General features: G+C 39.5%; 1 non-coding gene and 1 pseudogene across 1 annotated transcript; both read left to right on the top strand.

Annotated features, from left to right (window-relative positions):
• Nucleotides 1-1637: 1637 nt before the first annotated feature.
• LOC124510541 (U6 spliceosomal RNA) lies at nt 1638-1742 on the top strand. The gene has a single exon (XR_006961740.1). It is a non-coding gene; the product is annotated as a U6 spliceosomal RNA (small nuclear RNA).
• Nucleotides 1743-5366: 3624 nt separating this feature from the next.
• On the top strand, nt 5367-7800 carry LOC124510422 (40S ribosomal protein S4, X isoform-like; annotated as a pseudogene).
• The last annotated feature ends 322 nt before the right edge of the window (nt 7801-8122 follow it).

Below are 8122 nucleotides of genomic sequence, written 5' to 3'. Positions count from 1 at the left end.
AAGCACCATTGGGAGTTACTCTTCCACTGGATTTTCAATTCTGAATCATGCCTAGTGTTAATTTAAGCACAGAGAGTAAAGTCTTACACTGTTCTCCTGGCTGCTCTGGGTACAGTTGGACAATCATTTGTGTGGTTGAGGCTATAAAATCTGCTGCTCACAAAGCTGTAGGGATTGAGGCTCTCTGGCGTGGGTCAACCGGGGAGGAAGGCTCTGCCTGGGGTAGGCACTGTAGTGGGTGGAAAGCCAGCTGTGGTAGGCAGATCCAGCCTTAAGTATGTTGTCATGCAACAATGGGCACCCTCAAGGCCTCTGCCCACCGTTTCTCTTAAGGAACCTCTGTTATAGCTTCCTAGAAAGATTAGTGGGGAGTGGAGATTTTAGCTTCAAAGGTAAACCCCTAGGGTTCATGGCTTTTCTTTTTTCTCTTCTTGTGCAGCATCTTTCTGGTCACAAACCCCTGAACTGCAGGCACTTCAGTTGCACCAACCATTTTTAAACAGTAAAAGGGAATGGCAGGGCATAAAGACATGACTGAAAACAAACAAACAAACAAACAAACAAACAAACAAACAATGGTGTGCCAGACATTGTTCACATTGCTTTACATTATTAATTTGCTCACTCCTCATCACACCTAAGTGAAGCAGATAATGTGTTATATGTTACAGATATATAGATTATATAAAATTATACACATACTGTTCTATATTACTCAGTTAATTTGCTCGCAAAGCAATAATTCATAAAAAAAGGCTCTTCTTGTTTTACACAATTTACAGTTATAGCTTGGTGGGGTTAGGGGGATGTGAGAGAGGGGAGTCCTTGTCTCTGTTTCATTGAATTAATTTCTTCCCTCTAGTCCAAAGTGTCTCCCCCTAACCCACTCCGTCCTCTTTTAATTTCTGAGGGGAAAAATTCCATGTGTGAAGCTCAGCCATTCCTTTTGTAGCTGGCCATCCCCAGAAATATTGATTCAGCATTTGACACCATGATTGAAATCACACTGAACTTTCCAACTTTCATGCTAAACGTCTTGGTCTGCTTCTCTATTTGTTGATCTATCTGTGATCTTCACCAGCAATATAGCCATGGTAGCAGGTCCCTAGCTGGTTTTATGTGTCTCATAGTTGATGAAAATCTTTGGCTGACAGATGGTGATGATAGGAATCTTTTAGAATAGTTTTTGGGTTATTTGAGCTACCACTGTTCCTTTCAGAATAATAATAGCTAACACTTACATAGTGCTGACACTGTGCCAGGCCGTATTCTAATTGCTCTATGTATATTATCAAATTTTAATCCTCACAATAACCTATGCAAGCAAAATTAGTTTGACTTATTTCCTTCCTTCCAGCATTTTCTTCTAATTCCAAGTCTCATGTGGATGCAGTAAGTAGTGGGACTTAACATCACATGCTCACACTTGATTACAAGGGAGGCTGGCAAGGCAGGCCCTGGTCTTTGCCTTGGGAGTTGGGACTCATCATGAAGAAAGTGAACACAATATGGAAATGTGTTTAGAAGATTCCAGGACACCATAAATATAAATAATGCCACTACAGAGACAGAGGAGGAAAATCAGGAATGTGGCATCACAGAAACCAAGGGAAAAGTGTGTTTCAAATGCCACAGAGTGCTCACTTTGGCAGCACTTTAGTAAAGTTGGAACAACACAGAGAGGATTAGCATGGCCTCTATGCAAGGATGACACACAAATTCATGAAGCTTCCATATTTTTAAAACAAACAAGCAAACAAAAACACCAAATGCCACAAAGAGATAGAGTACTACAAAGAGTGAAAAATATTCATTGGCTCTAGTGATGTGGAGGTCACTGGTGACCTTAGGGAGAACTGTTTCAGCAGTGTCGGGAGGGGAAAGAAATGGATTGGACTGAGGAAAGAATAAGATTGGAGGAAATGGAAGTAGTGAGTTTAGGCAATTTGTTAAAGATCAGCAGTGAAGAAAGGGAGAAATCTAGGATAGCAGTTGATAGAGTGGGAAGTGGGATCAGGGATTAAAAAAAAATTCGTATGTGAAGGATTCAGTAGAGAGAAGATGATGAAGATATAGGATAGAAAAGATATAATCAATAATGGTAAGCTTCTGAGAAGGTGGCCAGGGATGGGATTCAGCACTATTTCAAAAGGTGGAATAGGAGAGAATGGCAGCAATTGTAAACAGGTCTTTGTGGTAGAAATTCAAAGGAACCCCTATGGTAGACTTTGTCTTTTGAGAAGTGGAGGCATTTACCATTGAAATTGGGAGAATGAGGGTGTGTTGGTTGAAGGAAGAAGGATATAAATAGTGAAGAATAGCAAGCAAGCTGACTCAGGTCGTACAGGGTAACTGCCAGGTCGTGCTGAGGGCTCCGGCAGGGTAGGAAATCATTAAGGTATAGATAGAAATGCGAATCTGGCCTTTTTCACAATTTCCTGCAGCATAGTTTAGCCAGCAAGATGCAGGCACAGAGGGAACAGATGATGTATTCATCCAGGGTTGGGTTTATGAAAAGACAGAGGGTAGAGGGGCAGGAGAGTTTAAGATGCTGGTGAGAGAGTTACCAAACGGATAGACCAGGTAATCTAAACTAGTAACATAGAAAGTAAACAGCATGGTAGTGGTGGTGGTAGTGTTAACTAATAGGGAGTTCAATGGCCTGAATGTCCTAAAGATACAGAAGATACAGAAGAATGTTTGTGGTGGGTAATGGTCGAATAATCAAACTGGAAAGATAGAAGTTTAGGGTCAAAAGTAGATGTGGTAAGCAGCCTCTAAGAAAGTTCACAATGATCCCTGCCTCTGGGCATTTATACTCTTGTGCAATCCCCTCCCCTTGAGTGTGGGCTTAATTTTTAATAAACAGAATATGGCACAAATGATGGGGATGGGATGCAACTTCTGAGATTAGGTGACAAAAAGACTGTGGTTTCCATCTTGAGTATCCAGTCTTGTGCTCTCTTACTCCTCATTCTGAGTGTCTGCCATGTTGTGAGCTTCCCTAGAGAAGCACGTGGCAAAGACTAAAGGATGCTTCTGGCCAACAGCCAGTGAGGAACTGAATCTTTCCCAAAACCATGTGAGGGGACTTAGAGGCAAATCCTCTGCCAGTTGAACCTTCAGATGAAACTTCAGTCCCAGCCAACAAGCTTGATTGGTCTCATGAGAAGCCTTATACCAAAGGTACCCGGCTAAGATCCCTGGATTCTTGACCCAAGTAAACTGTGAGATAATAAATATTGGTTGTTTTAAGCTTCTAAATTGTGAAGTAATTTGCTATGCAGCAGTAAGTAACTAAGCAGGGTTATCACAGTACTAATTAGATGCTATAATGTTTTGTTAAAGGAAATATAAGAACGTTTTCATAAAAGTCATGTTAGAATTGGATTAGAGTAACATTTTTGTTCCAATACCTAAAGACTGAGAGAGAGAGATATCAGGGAGTGGGGGAAGAACAGAGGGTGAGAGAGACAGTGGATCTGAAGCAGGCTTTGTGCTGACAGCAGAGTCCAATGTGGGGCTTGAACTAACAAACCACAAGATCATGACCTGAGCCCAAGTAAGATGCTTAATTGACTGTGCCACCCAGGTGCCCCAGTTAACACTCTTCCAATTTATCTGTTAATGTCCTCATTATTTTTAGGAGTCAATATTTATTTAAGTTTACTAACACATTTTTACCAGTTTCTCTGTTTGCCATCGTATCTTGTACTCCACCTCTCTCTTCAGCTCATTTTCTTTTCTGCTGTAGTCTATTCTTAATCATTTCTTTCAGCAAATGTCTATCAGTTTTATCCTTTCTATATCTGAAAATGCCTTGTTTTATCCTCTTTTTATTTATTTATTTATTTATTTTAAAAAATGTGGTTTTTTTTTGTTGTTTTTTTTTTTTTTTTGAGAGAGAGAGCATGCACATGAGAGAGGGAGGGGCAGGGACAGAGGGAGAGAGAATTCCAAGCAGATTCCACTCCCAACATGGAGCCTGATATGGGGCTTGATCCCACAACCATCAGATCATGACCTGAGCTGAAATCAAGACTCAGACACTTAACCAATGAGCCACCCTGGTGTCCCTATCCTTTTTTAAACATTAATAGTTCAGATGGATATGAAAATAATTCAAATATATAGAAATACTGAAAGGCTTGTACAGTGAACACTATATACCAACTACTCAGATTCTTTTTTTAAAGTTTTTTAAATGTTTATTTATTTTTGAGACAATGCGAGAGACAGAGTGCCAGTGGTGGAGGGGCAGAGAGAGGGAGACACAGAATCCGAAGCAGGCTTCAGGCTCTGAGCTGTCAGCACGGAGCCCGACTCGGGGCTTGAACTCACAAACCATGAGATCATGACCTGAGCCAAAGTCAGATGCTCAACCAACTGAGCCACCCAGGTGTCCCTAGATTCTTTATTTGTTAACATTGTGCTGTATTTGTTTTAACTTACATCTATTTATTTATTTTTCCATCTTATTTTTTTTTAATTTTTAAAAAATGTTTATTTATTTTCTAGAGACAGAGAGAGAGCAAGCAGTGGAGGGGCAGAGAGAGGGAGACACAGAATCCAAAGCAGGCTTCAGGCTCTGAGCTGTCAGGACAGAGTCCGATGTGGGGCTTGAACCCATGAATTGTGAGATCATGACCTGAGCTGAAGTTGGATGCTCAACTGACTGAGCCACTCAGGCACCCTAGTATCCATCTTATTTTTTGATGCACTTCAAAATAAGTCCTAGACATCCATATACCTCATTTTTCAACACTTAGACTGAATATAATTAACTAGGGTTCAGTACGTGTTTAGAGTTCCTTTTTTGAAATAACATATACACTATGCATAAAACTCAACTGTATCATTTTATGAGTATGACAAATACATGTACTTGTATAACCTATACTCTCTTCAAGATACAGAGTAGTGACATCACTCCAGAAAGTTCTATCATGCCCCTTCCCAGGCAATCCCCACTATTCCCCTTGAGAGACAAACACTGTTCTGATTTCTTTTTCACCATAATTTCATCTGCTTGTTCCAGAGTTTTGTATGAGTGAAATCATAAACCATGTTCTCTTTTGTGTAAAACTTTTTCACTTAGCATAATGTTTTTGAGATTCATCCATTTATCTGTAGTTCATTTCGTTTTATTACTGAATATTATTCTATTGCATGAGTATGTATACATAGTATATATTTTGGTGGTGAGGGATACATGCTGTTTTTAGGCTTTAATTATTATGAATGAACCTGATATAAATAAATCTTTTTGTTGACATGTGTGGAATTCCTGGGTTGGAGGGTAGGTGAATGTTTAGTTTGGTAAGAAACTCAGGCTAGGTGGTCCTCTTTTCATGCCTAGAGCAGCCATGGCTTGTGGTCCCAAGAAGCATCTGAAGCATGTAGTAGATCCAAAGCATTGGATGCTGGATAAACTGACCCATGTGTGTGCCGCTCATCCTCATAAGCTGAGAGAATGTCTTCTTTTCATCATTTTCCTAAGGAACAGACTTAACTATGCCCTAACAGGAGATCAAGTAAAGATCTGTATGTGGCGTTTTATTAAGATTGATGGCAAGGTCCAAACTGATATAACCTACCCTGCTGGTTTTATGGATGTCATTGGCATTGACAAGATTGGGGAGAATTTCTTTCTTTCTTTTTTCTTTTTTTATTATGATTTCTTAAATTTTTAAAATTTACATCCAAGTTAGTTAGCAAATAGTGCAATAATGATTTCAGGAGTAGATTCCAGTGATCCATCCCCTATGTATAACACCCAGTGCTTATCCCAACAAGTGTCTTCCTTAATGCCCCTTACCAATTTAGCCCAACCCCCCTCCTGCAACCCCTCCAGCAACCCTCAGTTTGTTCTCTGTATTTAAGAGTCTTTTATGTTTTGTCCCCCTCCTTGTTTTTATATTATTTTTTGCTTCCATTTCCTTATGTCATCTGTTTTGTATCTTAGATTCCTCATATGAGTAAAGTCATATGATATTTGTCTTTCTCTGACTAACTTCACTTAGCATAATACCCTCTAGTTCCATCCACATAGGTGCAAATGGCAAGATTTCATTCTTTTTGATTGCTGAGTAATACCTCATTGTATATATACCACATCGTTTTTATCCATTCAACCGTCGATGGACATTTGGGCTTTTTCCATACTCTGGCTATTGTTGATAGCGCTGCTATAAACATTGGGGTGTATGTGCCCCTTTGAAACAGCACACCTGTATCCCTTGGATAAATACCTAGTAGTGCAATTGGTGGGTTGTAGCTGTATTTTTATTTTTTTGAGGAACCTCCATATGTTTTCCAGAGTGGGTGCACCAGCTTGCATTCCCACCAGCAGTGCAAAAGAGATCCTCTTTCTCCACATCCTCACCAACATCTGTTGTTTCCTGAGTTGCTAATTTTAGCCATTCTGACTGGTGTGAGGTGGTATCTCATTGTTATTTTAATTTGTATTTCCCTGATGATGAGTGATGTTGAGCATTTTTTCATGTGTTCGTTGGCCATCTGGATGTCTTCTTTGGAGAAGTGTCTATTCATGTCTTTTGCCCATTTCTTCACTGGATTATTTGTTTTTTGGGTGTTGAGTTTGATATGTTCTTTATAGATTTTGGACACTAACCCTTTATCTGATATGTGATTTGCAAATATCTTCTCCCATTCTGTTGGTTGCCTTTTAGTTTTGCTGATTGTTTCCTTTGCTGCGCAAAAGCTTTTTATTTTGATGAGGTCCCAATAGTTCATTTTTGCTTTTGTTTCCCTTGCCTTCAGAAATGTGTTGAGTAAGAAGTTGCTGTGGCTGAAGTCAAAGAGATTTTTGCCTGCTTTCTTCTTTGGGATTTTGATGGCTTCCTGTCTTAAGTTTAGTCTTTCATCCATTTTGAGTTTCTTTTTGTGTATGGTGTAAGAAAGTGGTCCAGGTTCATTTTTCTGCATGTTGCTGTCCTGTTTTCCTAGCACCATTTGCTAAAGAGACTATCTTTATTCCATTGGATATTCTTTCCTGCTTTCTCAAAGATTAGTTGGCCATACATTTGTGGGTCCATTTCTGTGTTCTCTATTCTGTTCCATTGATCTGAGTATCTGTTTTTGTGACAGTAGCATACTGTGTTGATGATTACAGCTTTGTAATACCTCCAGCTTTGTGATGCCTCCAGCTTTGTTTTCTTTTTCAGGATTGCTTTGGCTATTTGGGGTCTTTTCTGGTTCCGTACAAATTTTAGGATTGTTTGTTCTAGCTCTGTGAAGAATTCTGATGTTATTTTGATAGGGATTGCAGACTGGGGAGAATTTTTATCTGATCTATGACACCAAGAGTCGCTTTGTTGTTCATCAGATTACACCCAAGGAGGCCAAGTACAAGTTGTACAAAGTGAGAAAGATCTTTGTGGGGACAAAAGGAATCCTTCATCTGGTGACCCATGACACTCGTACCATCCACTACCCTGATCCCCTCATCAAGGTGAATGACAGAATTCAGATTGATTCAGAAACTGTAAATAGTACTGATTTCATCAGATTGGACACTGGTAATCTTTGCATGGTGACTGGAGGTGCTAACCTAGGAAGAATTGGTGTGATCACCAACAGAGAGAGATACCCTGGTTCTTTTGATGTAGTTCATGTGAAAGATGCCAATAGCAGCAGCTTTGCCACCTGGCTGTCCAATATTTTGTTATTGGCAAAAGCAACAAACCATGAATTTCTCTTCTCTGTGGAAAGGGTATCTGCCTCACCATTGCTGAAGAGAGAGACAAAAGACTGGTGGCCAAACAGGGCAATGGGTAAAATGGTCTTTAGGTGATGTGATTGGAAGTCTTTATGTTTAATGAAAGATAATACAGCATGATTTAAAAAAGAAACTGTAAGGCTATTTTCCAGAGTAATTTTTATTATTTTACATTCCCACAACAATGTAGGAGAGTTCTGATGGCTCCACATTCTTGTCAACATATTGTGTTGTCAGTCTTTTTAATTTTAGCCATTTTGTTGTTTATATATGGGAATTCATCATGTATTCCATTGTTTCTGACTCTCTTGTTCGTGTTGAGATCTCTAATGGCAGCATCATGTTTTCGTTTCTTTGCAGCTAATCTATTTTTTCCTATGA

This window comes from Lynx rufus, unplaced genomic scaffold (genome assembly GCF_022079265.1).
Source record: "Lynx rufus isolate CCGP_SWC_20201006 ecotype Redwood Valley unplaced genomic scaffold, mLynRuf1.p SCAF_15, whole genome shotgun sequence".
In the NCBI taxonomy this organism is placed as follows: Eukaryota; Metazoa; Chordata; class Mammalia; order Carnivora; family Felidae; genus Lynx; species Lynx rufus.
Note: the sequence above shows the minus strand (reverse complement) of the source record. Positions and strands in the feature narration are given on the sequence as shown.